Below are 16,720 nucleotides of genomic sequence, written 5' to 3'. Positions count from 1 at the left end.
CTGAACAATGAGTAGGGAAGCACATCAGTGCACCGTGCTACAGTGTTTCCCCCACACAGACACAACGGATAATAGTAAAGAGTAGCAAAACAATTAGGAAGTGATGAACATTGGGCATTCATTAGCTTTCATAGAACTGAATTGTAAGTTAATTTTTAATAATGACTGCATGTAACAAGTCAGCTCCCAAAATTCACGTTGAACGATTGAACAGTTCACTATCAGCTGAGTGGGGCGGGGGGGGGGGGGGGGGGTGGTACCTCACCTTTCTCTTAGGCTCAGCAGTGGAAAGAGAAGCTAATTAGAGCCCCAGGCCCTCACCCCAACTTTAACCGGGGCATCCCCACTCGTATTCATTTTATGCATAATGGGATTCTGTGTTTGAACAAAGGGTTCCGGTATTTTTTAAATGTGGTTTTCTGGTTTTGTTTTTTTGAAAGGCACCGGTGTAGACGGTCTATGAAGCTCCTTCCAGCTAGGATAGCCTAAGTTAGCCAAGTCTATGTACTCTCCTGTTCCCCCTTTCATTCCCTTGTCCCCTCTTGTCACTCAGCCTTCCTGCTCCCCTTGAATCCTTTTGTCCCATCCCATCTTCACCGAAGAGAGAGCTGTTATCACCTGATTTAAAGTGAGATCCCTGCCAGGCATAGTTTACTCTTTAACACATGAGTGTAGAAGCCTCTAAAGTTCTTTCAAATACAAAGGGATGAATTTCTAAAGGGCAGATTTCCAAGTAGGGAGAGGGTACCCTTAAAATCTACCTGTTTTATATTTTGCATTCTCCTTCAAAGATCTCTGCATTTCAGTGGATGGCTGGGTTACCCCCAAGTGCCTAATAGTATATCTTTATTTTTCCTTATACAACACAGTTTTCTTTGAGTAAAAACTAAAAACTTTTCTTAGCACACGTTTGGTGGCTCTTCCACTGAATGCAAGCTTTTCAGCCATGGAAATGCATAGAAGGGGCCGCAGGAATTATGAATATGACACAATCCTTTTCTGAAGACAAATTCACTCTCCTTAGCCTGCCAGAGAAATTATTTTTCCAGGAAAACTAAACAGTAAGCACATACTTGGATGTTCCTTTCAGGCAAGAGAGGAGCCCTTTCTATCCCATTAAGGTCAGGCAATTGCCCAAATGCTTTGCTTCACTGCCTATCATAACGGGGAGTGTGGGACAGAACCAGCAGGGGCCTACACTCATCTCTGTCCGTCCAGCAGTCACAGTGGAGCAAAGTTCATAGTCACAGGCACCCTCTGAGAGGCTGAGGCTGGGGCCTCTCGAGAACCAACCCCGCTTGCTACACACACACACACACACACACACACACACACGCAAACCTACAATGTTCCCACAACTCAGTGCAGCAGTTCATCAGGGTCAGTGTTCTAGAACCCAAAGTGAAGTGATGGGATATGGTGCATGGAAGCCGGTGGCCTAGGACCATGGGGTGAGGCACAAAGGTGAGCTTCCTGGTCAACTGCCAGATCTGCAGGGTGCACACTGTTCAAATGCAGATAAGATAGCCAGTAGCCCAGGAGCCGGGGACAGTGCAGCTTGGCCTAGGGGTATACTCCATAGCTTTGCTTCTCAGGTTCTGTCCCTGCTGCTGACACCAGCAGCAACCTCCCTTTGTTCCCTTTTCACTGAGAGTGATGGCTCCCTATCCGAAGGCTCCAACTGTAAGGAGGTATGAATTCATGCCCAACACATAAAACAGACCCAAAGCCAAGCTCTGTCCATTCTAGGCCAACTTAGGTGATAAATCTTGCTCAATTCCCTGGTCCGAATACCTTTGGCTACCTCTGCAAGCCCAGTCTATTCTTGATCCAAGACCCTTTGGCCAAGGTCCCTGCGCAGTCGGCACTTTCTCCTCTTCTCCGTCCAAGCTGAGCTCACTCTCCCCTGGCTCCCCCCAAGGTCCTTCGCTTTCAGAATCGGAATTTTTTGAACCCAAACTTTCTCTCTTACAAAATTCTCTTCTTTTACCTCTAACTTTATCCCAACCTGGGCTCCTAAATTCTCACGAGTCTTCTAACACTTGAATTCTGGAGGAATATCTAGGGGTTTCTCTAGGGGAATCAGAGGATCTCCTTATTTATTTAGTAACCTCTGATGGCTGGTATCATGTATAGATCATCTACAGACGACAGCAGTCTCAGAGTGTATCACTTGCTCTTGACCTTGGAGAGAAGTTTGAAATCTAAATGCAAGCCACCAACGAAATACTGCCTTGTCAATGCACCAAAAGGAGAGAAAGTTAGCTTACCTTTCAGAAGTCTCCAGAGTATCGTGGACTAGCTGAGTAAGTGTAATTAGAAAAAGGAAAAGGAAGTCAAGGATAAATTCACATGTAGCTGAAGAAGTCTCATGATACAGTGAATTTTTCCCAAGGTTTCCAGAAAGCGACTCTTGCAACCTTTGGGAAATGGTGAGTTCAAGAATTTCCAAAGACTCCCCACCCTTCACCTGGCCAAGGCCTTGATATCACCAGATAGCTCTGATTGCTCTCCTCCAGGCTCGAGAAGCAAGCTGCTTTTCTTTGCTACTTTCCAAAGTGTGGTCATATCCATTATCTCACTTGATTGTTACCATGACCCTGTGAGGTAGGTAGGATAACTGTTCGTTTTCCCCAGGCTTACTTCTGGAAGATTCCCAGGAGTCAGATTTTGCACCACGGTAAGTTGACAGCGTTGGCTCCATTTTTGCATGCTAACAAAACCTGGCCCGGTCTAATCCTTATGTAAAGGGAAGATTCATCATGCAACGTTGACTTAAGCTAGGCAGAGAGAAGCCTGATCATCAGGGAGTGACAGGATCGGGAGGAGGGTGATCTTGAAAATTATAGTAATTCTACTCCCCCGTCCCCTTCCTGGAGCTAAAACCAAGGCTTTTGAATGGGGAGGGCTTGTGTCACCTTCAAGCTACATAAGCCTTACTTGAAGACTGGATGCTAAGACCAAATTTCTGTATATCTATCCATGTTTGATCAACCCTTACCAGTTAGTCAAGTGCCTACTGTGGACCCAGCTCTGTGGGAGCACAGAGAAGTATGAGATGTGGGCCCTGATCTCCAGGGGCTCACAGTTTTGCTGGGAGCTAAACTTGTAGGCACCAGACAGCAATGCACAGTAGCCAAAGTGATGAAGAGAAGGTCAGTGGGATTGATGCAGCCAGGGGAGGCATCCCAGAGAGTCCATTAGGAGCAGAAGTTCTGGGTTGGGCAATAAACACAGCTTTGAATTCCAAATCCACCATCACCAGAAATGTGAGCCTTGAGCAAATCACTATACCCAATCCATAAAACAGGGCGAAAATTAAGAAATACTTCTCATATAAGGCTACCGAGAAGATTAAATGAGCACAGTACCTGGCACATAGCAATTAACACTGTTAAGCATTCAACAAATGGTATCATTAAGGCACTATATAACTTTTAATGTTTAGTTTTGAGAGAAAGAGACAGACAGAAAGACAGACAAAGCGTTAGCAGGGGAGGGGCACAGAGGGAGGGAGACACAGAATCCGAAGCAGGCTCCAGGCTCTGAGCTGTCAGCACAGAGCCCGACGCGGGGCTCAAACTCACGAACCGCAAGATCATGACCTGAGTTGAGGTTGGACACTTAACCGACTGAGCCACCCAGACGCCCCTGTTACGGCCCTATTTAAGCTGACCATTGAACAATAGGACAAGACTTGGAGACACTGAGGGAGAGAAAGAGGAAAATCCCAGGCACTGAATTAAAGGCACTAAATTAAAAAAGAAAGGAGGTGTGTGAGGATGTTGAGGGTACTGGTCTTACTAAAGCAGAGGGTACACAGTAAGGGAGCAGGAAAAAAGAAACTTTGTGAGGTCGGGGGCAGCTACATGGTGAAAGGCCTTACCACCAAGTGGAGGAGTTTAGTCTGGATATGGCAGGAAGTGAGAAGCCACCAGAGACTTGCAAGCAAGAGACTAACTTGAGGATAGTGGTCTTAGAGTAAATACTGGCCTGTGGTGTGCTCAGTGACTTGGAGAGGGACTGAGGGGGTAGCCACTGCTTCAGGTATGAGCTGAGACAGGCCTGGATGAGAATGAGAATATAAAACATTTGAAAAACATTTGGGGAGAAAAATTAGCTAGACAGACTAGGTGATTGGGTATGAGCAACAAAGGAGAAGGAGGAGTACAAAAGGGTTCCAAAGTTTTGAGTCTAGAAGACTTGGAAAGTGGTGGTACCATTGACAGTAAAATGAGAGTCAAGAGAAGCGGGCATGGGGGGAAGATATTGGATTCAATGTTCAATGTGAGATGATGGTGAGATATCCAAGTAGAAATGTCTAGAAGAGAACTGTGATGCCCCAACGTCCTAGAGGGCATAATTTTTTTTTTTTAACTTTTCAACCCCCTTCACCCATTTCTCCCACTTCCTTTTCTTTTACTTCCTCCCTGAACAGAGGCCAACTTCATTCCTGGTTAGACTTGTTATATGAATGTTTTGACAGTCTTACTCCTTCCTTTTTGGTTCTATTCTTTTTCTTGTTCTATTACATTAGCTTGGACCTCCAGTAAAATGCTGAATAGAGTAACTAGTACTGGACATTCCTATCTTGTTCTTAAATTTGAGAGAAAATACCTGTTTCAAAACTTATTAACAAACGCTTACGTAGTGCTTCTATGTGCCAAGCACTTGACAAATTATTTAATCCTCCCACAATGATATATATATACATATATATATACATTATTATTATTATTATTATTATTATTATTATTATTATCATTTCCATTTTACAGATGAGGAAACTGAAGCACAAAGAAGCTGTCTAACTTGCCCCAGGTCACACAGGTAGCAAGTGGCAGAATGAAGAATCACACCTCCACTATCTAGCTTCAGAGACTGTATTTTTAACCACTGTGCTATGCCTGCTACCTCCTGAAATATGGAGTTTTCTATAGATTTCTGGAAGGTGCTCTCTATCACATTAAAGTTTCCTTTTAGTCCTAGTTTCCTTAGAGCTTTCTAAAAGCAAATGGTGCCAAGGTGTCAAATACTTTTGCTATATTTATTGAAATGATCGTGTAGCTTTTTTCCCCCTTTAATATGCAAATATGAGTTATATTGATATCGTTTCTAATGGGGAATCAGCCTTGCATCTCTGGGATTAAACCCTACTTGGTTATGTTATATTTTTCTTTTGCAAAAGTGCACGACTTGATTTGGTAATAATTTATTCAGGGCTGTTGTATACTGTTATTTGTCCTCATAAAATTTGGTGTTGGTGTAATGATAGTTTTGGAAAATAAGTTGGGAGCTTTTCAACTTTTTCAATGCTCTGAAGCAGTTTGTTTGATAAAGGGATGATTTGTCTCAAAGGTTTTGTGCAATTTACCTTAAAAATAAACCTGTGTGTCTGCGCGCACGCGCGCGTGTGTGTGTGTGTGTGAGAGAGAGAGAGAGAGAGAGAGAGAGAGAGAGAGAAAGAGAGAGAAGAGGGCTTATGTGTATGCATGTTTGATTCTATTTCAATTTTTTCTCTATCGGTGTAGTTAGATTTTCACCTTGTTCTCAAGCCAGTTTTGGTAATTTATATTCCCCTAGAAAACCATCCATTTCATCTGGGTTCCAAATTTATTGGTATAAATATTAATACAAAATACCAATTATCTATAATTTTATATCTATACCACAACTTCTAATTACAGAGGTAGCCAAAGGTATTCTGACCAGGGAGTTGAGCAAGATTTATCACTAATTGCTAAGAGTATTTAATCTTTCCTATACTCTTTAATATGTTCTCAGTGTAGTTCTCTCTCTCTCCTCTCTCTTTCCTTTTCCCTCTTTTCTTTACCCCTAGGTGGTTTATTTATTGATTTGTTTGCAAACTTCCTAACTGTGCCTAGTTTAATGTTTCCAAAGAGCCAGCTTTTGCTTGTATGGATCAACTTTCCATTTTTTGTGATTGTGTATTTTATAAATTTTTGCTTTAATCTCTATTAGCAAGCCTATTCCTGCAAAGCCCATCTGTCTGGAATATCCTTTCCTCCTTCCCTTTCACTTGGCTAACTCCTACTCATTCTTCAGTTTATGCATCATGTCTTTTAGGAAGCCTTCCCTGACCTTCCAGCATGATTTAAATGCTCCTCCTCTGTCCTCCCCCAGCGCTTCCAGCGCTCATTATTCTATGTTATCATTAGCCGTCTGCTTGTCTCTCTTCTCTACTTGACTGTAAATTCCTTGAGGGCAAGGACCGTGTCTAGTTCATAATTGCACCTCCAAGTGCCTAACACAGTACTTGGCATCCCCAGTGGGAATTCAGAGGTAGCAACCCAAGAGCTGGCAGGCTGATCTAACAAAGGGGCTCCCACTAGCCTATTGCCTGAGGTTTGGGGTCTTACAGAAAGGAAGAGCAATGATCTCTGGTAGAACTTCTTTTCTTGTTTTTTAAAAGAACCAAGGGGCACCCGGGTGGCTCAGTCTGTTAGGCGTCCGACTTCAGCTCAGGTCATGATCTCGCAGTTCATGAGTCCGAGCCCCGCGTGGGGCTCTGTGCTGACAGCTCGGAGCCTGGAGCCTGCTTCGGCTTCTGTGTCTCCCGCTCTCTCTGCCCCTCCCCCACTCACACTCTGTCTCTCTCTCTCTCTCTCTCTCTCTCTCTCTCAAAAAATAAATAAACATTAAAAGTATCAAAACCCTTCGGATGTGTCATTCCAATGGTCATCGCTTGGGGGAGGAGTCCTTCTCCACTACCCTCTCAGCCTTGCACTCCAGGAAGGATCTAGAAGGTTTAACTCCAGAAGGAGCCAAGGCAAAGAATTAGACATAAAGGAGCTAAGACTAAACCGGAGTTAAAAGGTCTATAGATTGCTTCAGGGCGTTTCCCTTTAAAAGCAGCTTTCCTGCCCAGGGGCACTTTCCTACTCTACAGTGGAGGTGGGGCATCCTCATCCCACACTTCGGCTTCTCTGGTTTCCAGTCTAATCTGAAACACCTTCCCTCTCTATTCATCTTCCCCCTCAATGCCCTCCTTTTACTCACCATTGACCCTGTAGTTTTTTATTACTTGTGTCCAGGAGGTGTTTCGAGAATATGAACTGAAGTAGTAGTTTATGAAATTGGCAACCTCTATGCGTCGCTGCCCTAGGTTTTCTTCTGGAAACTTCTGTGGTTAGCAATCAGGTCCAAGGAAAGCAGAACACAGGCCGAACTGAAAGAGAAGTATACCAAAATCATGGAACACCATGAGCTTTAGGGCCAGCTCCTGCCTACTTCTCGGCCCCTTCCTCCACCCTATCAACCATGGTCTGAAAGCAGACTCTTTCTAGAGACAGAAATCAAACTGGTGACCAAGAGTTTTTCTGCTCACCGTGAATGTACTCCCTGGGAAAGATGGTCTCCCTTCCTCATACAATCTAGGTTCCTCTTTGAAGAAAGGATCATGAAACTAAAAATATAAAAACACTTTCAAAAGAGAACTCATCCTGAAATTGAACAGAATCCAGAGGAAACAAGGCTCAACGTGGACCCACTCTGGGCCACCTGCCTAAGACAGGACTAAGGGAAGAGAGATGGCCTACACAGAACTATGTGGGCCCCATGGGTGTTGGGACAGGGTGATGGGCTGAAGGGCAGCCTATTTCAGACCTTTCTGAGGTTGCTTTGCTGGTAGCAAATGTGTTCCAGGCACTCTGCTAGGCTCGAGGGATATAGCAAAGCACAGTTACCACCCTGAGGAGCTTATAGCATGGTGTCTACGTGGGACACAATGTCCACAATTGGAACCCTCCCGGCTACTGTGACGTCTGGCACCTCAAAGACGGGGACTGCGTCGCATTGATCTCTGTACCCCCAGTATCCAGCATGCTACTTAAAATATGGTAGGCACTCAATTAATATTCGTGACATGAAGGAAGGAAGGAAAGAAGAGGAGGGGGACAAAAAAGCCAGGGATACCTAGGTTAACTTCACGGAAGCTGGTGACTTGAAATTGGTCACTCTTGTTGTTGTGTTTTACGAGTCCTTGAAGGTATTAAAATAACAGGGTAGGAAAACAGTTGGTGGCTCCCGAAACAATTAAACATAGAATTACCAAGTGAGTCCACAATTCCACTCCTAGGTATATACCCCAAAAGAATTGAAAACAGGGATTCCCACTAGCAACACTACTCACGATAGCCAAAAGGTGAAAACAGCCCAAAGTTCATCAGTGGATGGTGACCTTAAACGGTATGATACAAGGGGTGCCTGGGTGGCCCAAGCGGTTAAGCATCTGGCTGCGGCTCTGGTCATGACCTCACGGTTCCTGAGTTTGAGCCCCGCATGGGGCTCTGTGCTGACAGTGTAGACCCTGCTTGGGATCCTCTCTCCCTGTCCCTCCCCCACTTGTACTCTCTATCTCTAAGTAAATAAATAAACTTAAAAGTGTGATACATCCACACAATGAGATGCTATTCAACCATAAAAAGGAACGAAGTGCTAATACCTGCTACAACGTGGCTGAACCTTAAAGGCATTATGCTAAGTGAAAGAAGGCAGACACAAAGGCCACATATCGCGTGATTCCATTTTTTTGCTATATCCAGAATAGGTAAATCTATAGACAGAGGACATGGATTGGTGCTTGCCAGGGGCTGGGTGAAAGGCGAAATTGAGAGAATGTGCTAAATGCGTAAGGGTTTTACTTTGGAGTGATGGAAATGTTTTGGAACTAGATAGATGTGATGGGTTGTACAACATGTGAATGTGCTAAACGCCACTGAATTGTTCAATTTAAAAATAGTTAATTTTATGTGAATTTCACTTTCATAAATTATTCTTTCCAGTGACAATATTAGGGTAGCCTTAGGAAAAGTCAGGCTAGAGAAGCCCCAGTGGTGATTCTGGGCAGAGTGGCTAGTTGTGGAAAGTGGTAGGCTAGGTCAGTACAGGGTGGGAACTATAACCTTCTTCATCCCCTGCTCCACCACGTTCCAATGCTTGTTTCTTTCCTACTCAACTAGGTCAAGTGTTTATTCCTATCTCCATTCCTGTCCATATCCAAGAATTGTCTGGAATTATTATTAAGACTATTCCATTTCTCCAAGGACTGTTCATCATAAAAAAGCAGTTGTCATTTGTTAAGAGCTCTTCCGAGAAATCCCCAATATCAAGATGTCAGGAACGCAGGAAGCTGGCATGAAAACATAGGTCAGTTTAAGACGATGGACTTTTGAAGAAAGTCTTCAGAAAATGTTGGGCTCAGGTGACGGGTGGGCACAAAGTGTTGGGTACCCGGGGAATGCTAGGAAATGCTTGTGAAATGACTGATTCCTTGATTGAATAAATAAAGACATTTACACAAAGGATCTCACGCTAGTGATGGCCCTGCCTTGTTTACGGTCTTCAGGCCACATTTTGTGTAAGAGCTTTCATTCATCCATTCTTTCTTCCATTCAACAAATATTTATTGAGCATCTCCGATGTTCTAGGAAGTACAGTGCTAGGTACTTATCATCATCAACACGGATAAAAGAAATTCACATACACGAATAAGTCATAGGTATGAAAGGTACAGCGTAGGGAATATAGTCAATGATATTGTAATAGTATGGTGACAGTTGGTAGCTACACTTGTGGTGAGCACAGCATAATGTATCGAATTGTTGAATCACTAGGTTGTATACCTGAAACTAATGTAACATTGTGTGTCAATTATACTTAAATTTAAAAACAGAAATTCACATACAGTTGTAAAAAATAGTTTTGGACATAAATTCAACCTTTTATCATCTCCAAACCTTGAGCTCGAGTAAACCGATGGAACAGTTTACCGATGGATCCAACTGATGGAACAGGGCAAGTTACGGTGATGATGTTTCCACAAACTAGAATATGTGGTCCAACAAGTATGGTTCAGGGGCAACAGAGCAGAGTGCTTGAAAATAAGGCCATCTAAGGCAATGGCCGTGGCACAAGGCCCTGGGGGAAAGCCTGAGCAATGTCTTCTTCCCATCTTTCCTGTCCTCTCTGTTCCCCCACCCCAAGCCTGGACCACCAGGAGACGATGAATTGAAGCAGTGTTCCTCTAGACTGCCATGGCTACACGCACTCTGTGTGCAGCAGATGCTTTCTCCCACCCCCAGCGTAGCTCATGAGGGGCTCCGTGTGAACACTAGGTTGCCTGAAATTGAGGGGAGGCAATCTGGTCAGAACTAAGGAGGGTCTGCTTCTTGCCGTCTATGCTACAGTTAATCCATTGCCATCTGTCTTTATTTTGCTGACTCACTGTTTTCATTTGGGTTGGCAGTTCTTTTGCTGTTGGCTGCAGTCTTTAACTGTTTACAGAGGGCTGAGATGGATGGAGAATTAGGGGCTTTGCATTCATTCCCTGGATGAAATCCTACCCAGGTACTGTGGGCCTCTTGTTGAGGGGCTGGGGCCAAGGCCCCTGGATTTTGATGGATGGTGGAGATTAAGTGTAGGGTAACACATCATTTAGTCTGATTGCAAGGCCAGATTTCTCCCAAGTGCTGCCAAATGAGCCGGGAGGTCATGTGAATTGTCTGCCCAAGCACAAGTGAGCACGGTGCCTTTTAATTAGAACAAGGATGAAGGATATTCAGGACCTTGGTCTGTCAGGGAACTCGGAGGGCCCAAATCCTATACTTCATTCAAGGTTCTCTTTAGACCTCACCTCATCCATGGAAGCCTTCCCTGAATAAACTTCCATCCAGCCCTTCCTCCAAAGTATACTTTTCCTATGCTTTGAATCGCATCAGCATTTGGTTTCTATTGTATATGACCCTGGCTCACTCTGTCATTTGGGAGGCAACCTTCAGCAGGCTTGAGAGATCCTTTCTTTCTCCCAATGAGATATAAGTTCATCAAGATATGAAACTCTGTAGCCTTTATAGCTCTGAATGGGATGCTGGGTATTACATCTTTGCAGCATACAGTTGAGGTGACCGTACAGTTTATTGTCCAAACTGAGACACTTTTGAGAGCGCCATTAATAATAACACTGGAATAGCAAGTATATACTGGGACCATCCTGGGCATACCAGTACATACGATCACCCTACCTAAAGCACTTGTTCCTTTTTGATTTCTTTTGTTCCTACCCTAGTTCCCAGGCAGGAGTGGTGGACACTGACACTGAGGAGGCAGATATACCAAAACCCCCTCCACTCCCTCTACCCCAGAAATGATCTAATGTGGACAGAAATTACCTTAAAAAGGTTAAAACTGATACAAGTCCGCCATACATCCATGGCATCTTATTATAAGCCATCTGTCAGGTAGCCTGGAAGTGTTTCCACTGAATTCCTGTAGATTTCAAAGGCCAACAGTGGCTTCCCCTAAGTCACCTTCTCCTAGGATCTAATGACCATATTATAAAGTGGAGGGGACTTGCTTGTAAAAATTATCCCCTTGAAAAGTTAACATTACATGGTCAAACTATCCCAAGTAGATGGCTTCTCCAAGCCATCGACCCTGGAAAATATTCTCTACCAACATGACAGGACTAAAATGTAACCTCCAGAAATTGGAGCCCTCATATACTGCTGGTGGGACTGTGAAATGGTACAGCCACTTTGCAAAACAGTCTGAAAGCTCTCAATTAAACACAGTTACCATAGGACTCAACAGTTCTACTCCTAAGTATATACCCAAATGAATCTAATACAAATGTCCAAACAAAAATGTGTACATGAATGTTCAATAGCATTATTCGTAGTAGGTTAGACATGGAAGCCATTCAAATGTCCATCAACTGATGAATGGATTAAACAAAATGTGGTGTATCTATGCAATGAAATGTTATTCAGCCATAAGAGGAATGAAGGGCTGATCCGTGCTACAGCATGGATGAACCTTAAAAACATTATGCCAAGTGAGAGAAGCCAGTCACAAAAGACGGCATCATATGATTCCATTTCTATGAAATGTCCAGAATGGATGGATCCATAGAAACAGAAATATTAGTGGTTGCCCAGCACTGTCCAGGGTGAGAAGTTTGGGTGCAGGGGCATGACAGCTAAAGGGTACAGGGTTTCTTTTGGGGGTGATAAGAATGTTCTAAAATTGATTTTGGTGATGGTTGCACAATCGATTAAAACCCACTGAATTATACATTTTGAAGGGACGAATTGTATGGTCTATGAATCCTATCTCAGCAAAGCTGTTAAAGAAGTAGCCTCCAGGCCTAAGCAGCACTCACAACCAGCTACCCAGGCCAGACCTGTGTTCCTTTAGTAAGGACATGGGCACTCTCTTTCAGGCCATTCTTCTCAGGCTTCAGAATGACCAAGCACCAACTTGGGCAAATGCCTCTTAAGGGCAGACCACAAGGGAGAAGACTTGTCAATACTGGCAAGGCTTTGGCATTTGCTTGATTAGGCTTTGTAGAAATACCCACCATGAAGTCATAGGGTCCAATAATATTTGAAAGGAAAAAGCCTTAGGGTATATTCACTATACTGGTCCCTGTGGAGATGCTCAGAAAGAGGAGGTGACTTGCCCAAGTCCCACATTTGGTCAGTGGCAGAGCAGGGACCAAAACCCAGTGCTCTTCTCACTCCAGCACTCTTTCTCCTGCTCTGGCTTCTCCATTGCCTCCACTTTCCCTACCCTACCCACCACAGCCCCTTTGGCCCTTCCAGCTAAAATACGGGAGGAGTCAAGTCTGAGAATCGAAGCTCAAAATCAGGGTGAATTTGCAATTTTGGAAATATGGTACAACTATGGAAGTATGGTTGACTAAATAGCAAGTCAGGAAATCAGCATTATAGGTCTCCCAACATCAGGATGTGGACAGAGTACAGGATTTGACCCCTGGTACAACTAAATTTGTGGAATAATCACATGCTTCTCTTTATACTGTATTTGGCAGTATTAGAAGAGAAAAATAATATTCATCTTAGGAAAACCTTGGTAACTGCAAATTTGCTGGCAACCTTATTTCCTCTCGCTTTCTTGGAAGAAACCAAACGAAAAAGCAGCTGTACAAATTAGCCCTGACCAACAGGCTCAGGACCAAAACAAAACAAAACAAAACAAAAAAAATAAAGCCAAAAACAAATCAGGCTAAATGTTTAAATCAGAATGGAAAATATATCCAACTATACGCCTACTGGAGCTCTTGAAACTGCTAATCTCCACTTGATTATCGACAACATCCTCTTTCCAAGAGGTCAGGACAAAGCTGGGGACAGTGTGACCCAAACTCATCAGCAGTTTTCCAACCCCCTTCATCTACATTCACAGATTTTTCTGATAGCCCTAACAGAAGTGAAATTATTTATCCTGCTTTGTGAGAGGCAGATGAGTACCGCAGTGAAAAGAAAATGTACTTAGTAGGTCATCAGTCAACAGATACCATGTATCAGGTACTGTGTTGGCGCTGGAGGAAGACATGAGAGGTGAGGGGGAAGACACGATGCCTGGCCAACCGCGGCCATACACCTCCAAAATAAGACAAATCATGGCCACGGGCAATAGTAAAGTTGAGGAAGTAGGAGAGTTTATATATGTTGAATGAGTCAGGGGACCAAGTCGTTCTGGATTAGAGATTTCTTTAAGGGGGGTCATGGGATATTTGGCTGAAAGAGAAACTTGGAGTCTGACTGTGGCGGCAGTGTAGGGTTTGAGGTGAGCGGCCAGATGAAAACCACATCAGGGGAATCTTCTCTTTACTCTCTCCTCAGTGCTAGGTTAGGTGCTCTCTCCTCTAGGCTCCCATAATCCTCTGGGCCCAGTTGTAGCACTTTGCAGGCTTTCCTATTATTCTCTGCTTCCTGGCCCCTATTCCCCTTGAACTGATTTTCTTGTGGAAAGAGCCTGTGTCTGGTTGATGTGCATATCCCTGCTGCCTAACAAAGGGCTTACCCAATGGTCAGCTCTCAGGAAATGTTTATTGATGGGATGGGATACAAGGTTACATCTTTGAAAGAGCAATCTGGAAGAGTGAGCAGGGAAAGGAGACCAGTTGGAAAGATGGTGCCCTGGTACAGACAGGAGGAAATATGGCCCTAACTAAACAGTAGCCATGGTGACAGAGAAGAAGGGAGGATGTCAGATACACTTTGAAGGCAGAATGGACAGGACTTGGGAACCTTATTTTACACCAACCTGAGGAGATAAAACAAAATGGCTATCAAACCGGAGTAGGTTGCCCACAAGGTAGTGTGGTAGGTCCTGAACACCCTACGAGGATTAGCCAGCCCCTGCTTCCACTTTGTGTGCCATTGGTCACAGACCTAGGTGTCTATGGGGACCCTGGCCCTTCTGTTCTTTTCACGTTGCAGAGTCCCCAGGGAGCTCAGGCTGACCAGTAGGATGAGGCTCCAGAGTGATGAACCAGCATTTGGCCGTCTTAATCCTATGGTCTCAGCTCAGCTCCCACCACCTGGAGGTGTCAAACAAAGCATTGCCAAACAAAGACATGAGAGTCTCCTTTTCCTGGCCGTGCCTGTTTCGTTCCACCTCGGTCTTTCTGCAGCTCAGGAAGGGAGGGGTGAGAGCAAACCACGGAACTTTTCAAAATCCCGTTTTCCAAAAGCTAAATCAGATTCATTCTGTGTCTCCTGCACAGACTGCATTAGTCTGGGTAATGTAAACACTGTGAGGCCACAGCTGTCTGCCAGCTGCAATGCTGAAGCCCATTTCGGGGGGCATGAAAAAACCTGTCTGTAACTATCACAGACGAGAAGTGTTAGCTAATGAATGGTCCCTGCTGAGTCCAGAGCCCAGCTGAGTTATTTCAGTCTTGGGCCTTAGCAGAGATTTTTATTGGGTAACAAATCTCAAATGCTTCAGTCACCCTCTAGACCCCAGATTGGAGCCAGTCCCTCAATCCCCCCAAAACTAATTCACTCCAGGGACATTCCTGGTTGCAGCTCAAGAATCTTAGCATTTGGAGTGTTGGGTGATTGCTCAAGGAGGGTATGGCGGGGCCTTAATAATCACATGAGCCCTCTTAGGCTCCCTGGAGTAGTGTGGACAGTGGTGTTTTCCAAGAGTAGGACTGTCAATGGCTTCCACCAGGGCCAATCAGCTTTGAGTGGCCTGACCAAGGAACAGTTGGCTTTGAGTTGAACATCACTGTTTCTGCTAAGCCTCAGCCTAATCCTTTGGTTCTTGCTGGCACCCTTCCTACTGTTCTTACTCCTCCTACATGGGCTTAGGTCAGGGGAAAGGCCACAGGGCCAACATGACACCAGATTGAAGGAGATGAGGGCTAGGGCCCAGCCATCTTGTGGGCCATTGGCCTAGAACATGAGCACCTCATAGCTGTCCCCTCTAGCCTGCCTGGGGTAGAAGCAGGTACCCGATTATCAGCCCCTGTACATGTGCACTGTCCTAGGGCTGTCTGTGAATTAGAGACACACAAAAGACAATCAAATGCTAAACCCAAGCCAATGAATTTTTTATTGTGGTAAAATACAAATAACACAAACTTATGACCTTAACCATTTTTTATTTTTTTTGAAAATTTTTTTTGAGAAGGAGAGAGAGTGAGCAGGGGAGGAGCGGAGAGAGAGAATCCTAAGCAGGCTCCACAGGGGAGGGACAGAGCACGACACAGGGATCGAACTCACAAACTGTGAGATCATGACGGAGCCAAGATCAAGAGTCGGACACTTAACCGACTGAGCCACTGAGATCAAGAGTCAGATGCTTCACTGACTGAGCCACCCAGGCGCCCCACTGTGACCATTTTAAAGTGTATAGTCCAGTGGCATTTAGTGTATTCACAATGTTGTGCAATTGTCACTTCTGTCTAGTTCTGGAACATTTTCATCACCCCCGAAGGAGACCCCATACCCATTAAGCAGTCATTCCCCATCCCCCTCACCCTCTAGCTCCTGGCAACCGTTAATCTGCTTTCTGCCTCTATGGATTTAACTATTCTAGATATTTTATTTAAGCGGACACATATGATGTGTGGCCTGTTGTGTCAAGCCAGCGTGTTTTTGAGGACCTACAATGTGCTAGTCACTGTAAGAGGCATAAGGATCCAGCCTCAGATGCACACCAGGTATCCACAGCTGCTATGTGTTTTGGAACACTTAGCTCACTCAAGACACGCCGGATGATTTATTTGCACCATCCTGTTTAAGCCACACAACAACTCTCAGAAGTAGGTGATAGTAATGTCTCCATTAAAAAAAATTTTTTATGTTTTATTTATTTTTGAAAGAGAGAGAGAGAGACAGCACGAGCAGGGGAGGGACAGAGAAAGAGGGAAACACAGAATCCGAAGACAGGCTCCAGGCTCTGAGCTGTCAGCAGAGAGCCTGACGCGGGGCTCGAACCCACCAACCGTGAGATCATGACCTGAGCAGAAGGCAGACGCTTAACCAACGGAGTCACCCAGGTGCCCCAGTAATGTCTCCATTTTAAAATTTTTTTTTTTTTGGGGGCGCCTGGGTGGCGCAGTCGGTTAAGCGTCCGACTTCAGCTCAGGTCACGATCTCGCGGTCCGTGGGTTCGAGCCCCGCGTCAGGCTCTGGGCTGATGGCCCAGAGCCTGGAGCCTGTTTCCGATTCTGTGTCTCCCTCTCTCTCTGCCCCTCCCCCGTTCATGCTCTGTCTCTCTCTGTCCCAAAAATAAATAAACGTTGAAAAAAAAATTAAAAAAAATAAATAAATAAAAAAAATAAAAATTTTTTTTTTAACATTTATTTATTTTTGAGACAGAGAGAGACAGAGCATGAACGGGGGAGGGGCAGAGAGAGAGGGAGACACAGAATCGGAAG

This window comes from Lynx canadensis, chromosome X (assembly GCF_007474595.2).
Source record: "Lynx canadensis isolate LIC74 chromosome X, mLynCan4.pri.v2, whole genome shotgun sequence".
Lineage (NCBI taxonomy): Eukaryota > Metazoa > Chordata > Mammalia > Carnivora > Felidae > Lynx > Lynx canadensis.
This window is presented reverse-complemented; position numbering follows the sequence as displayed.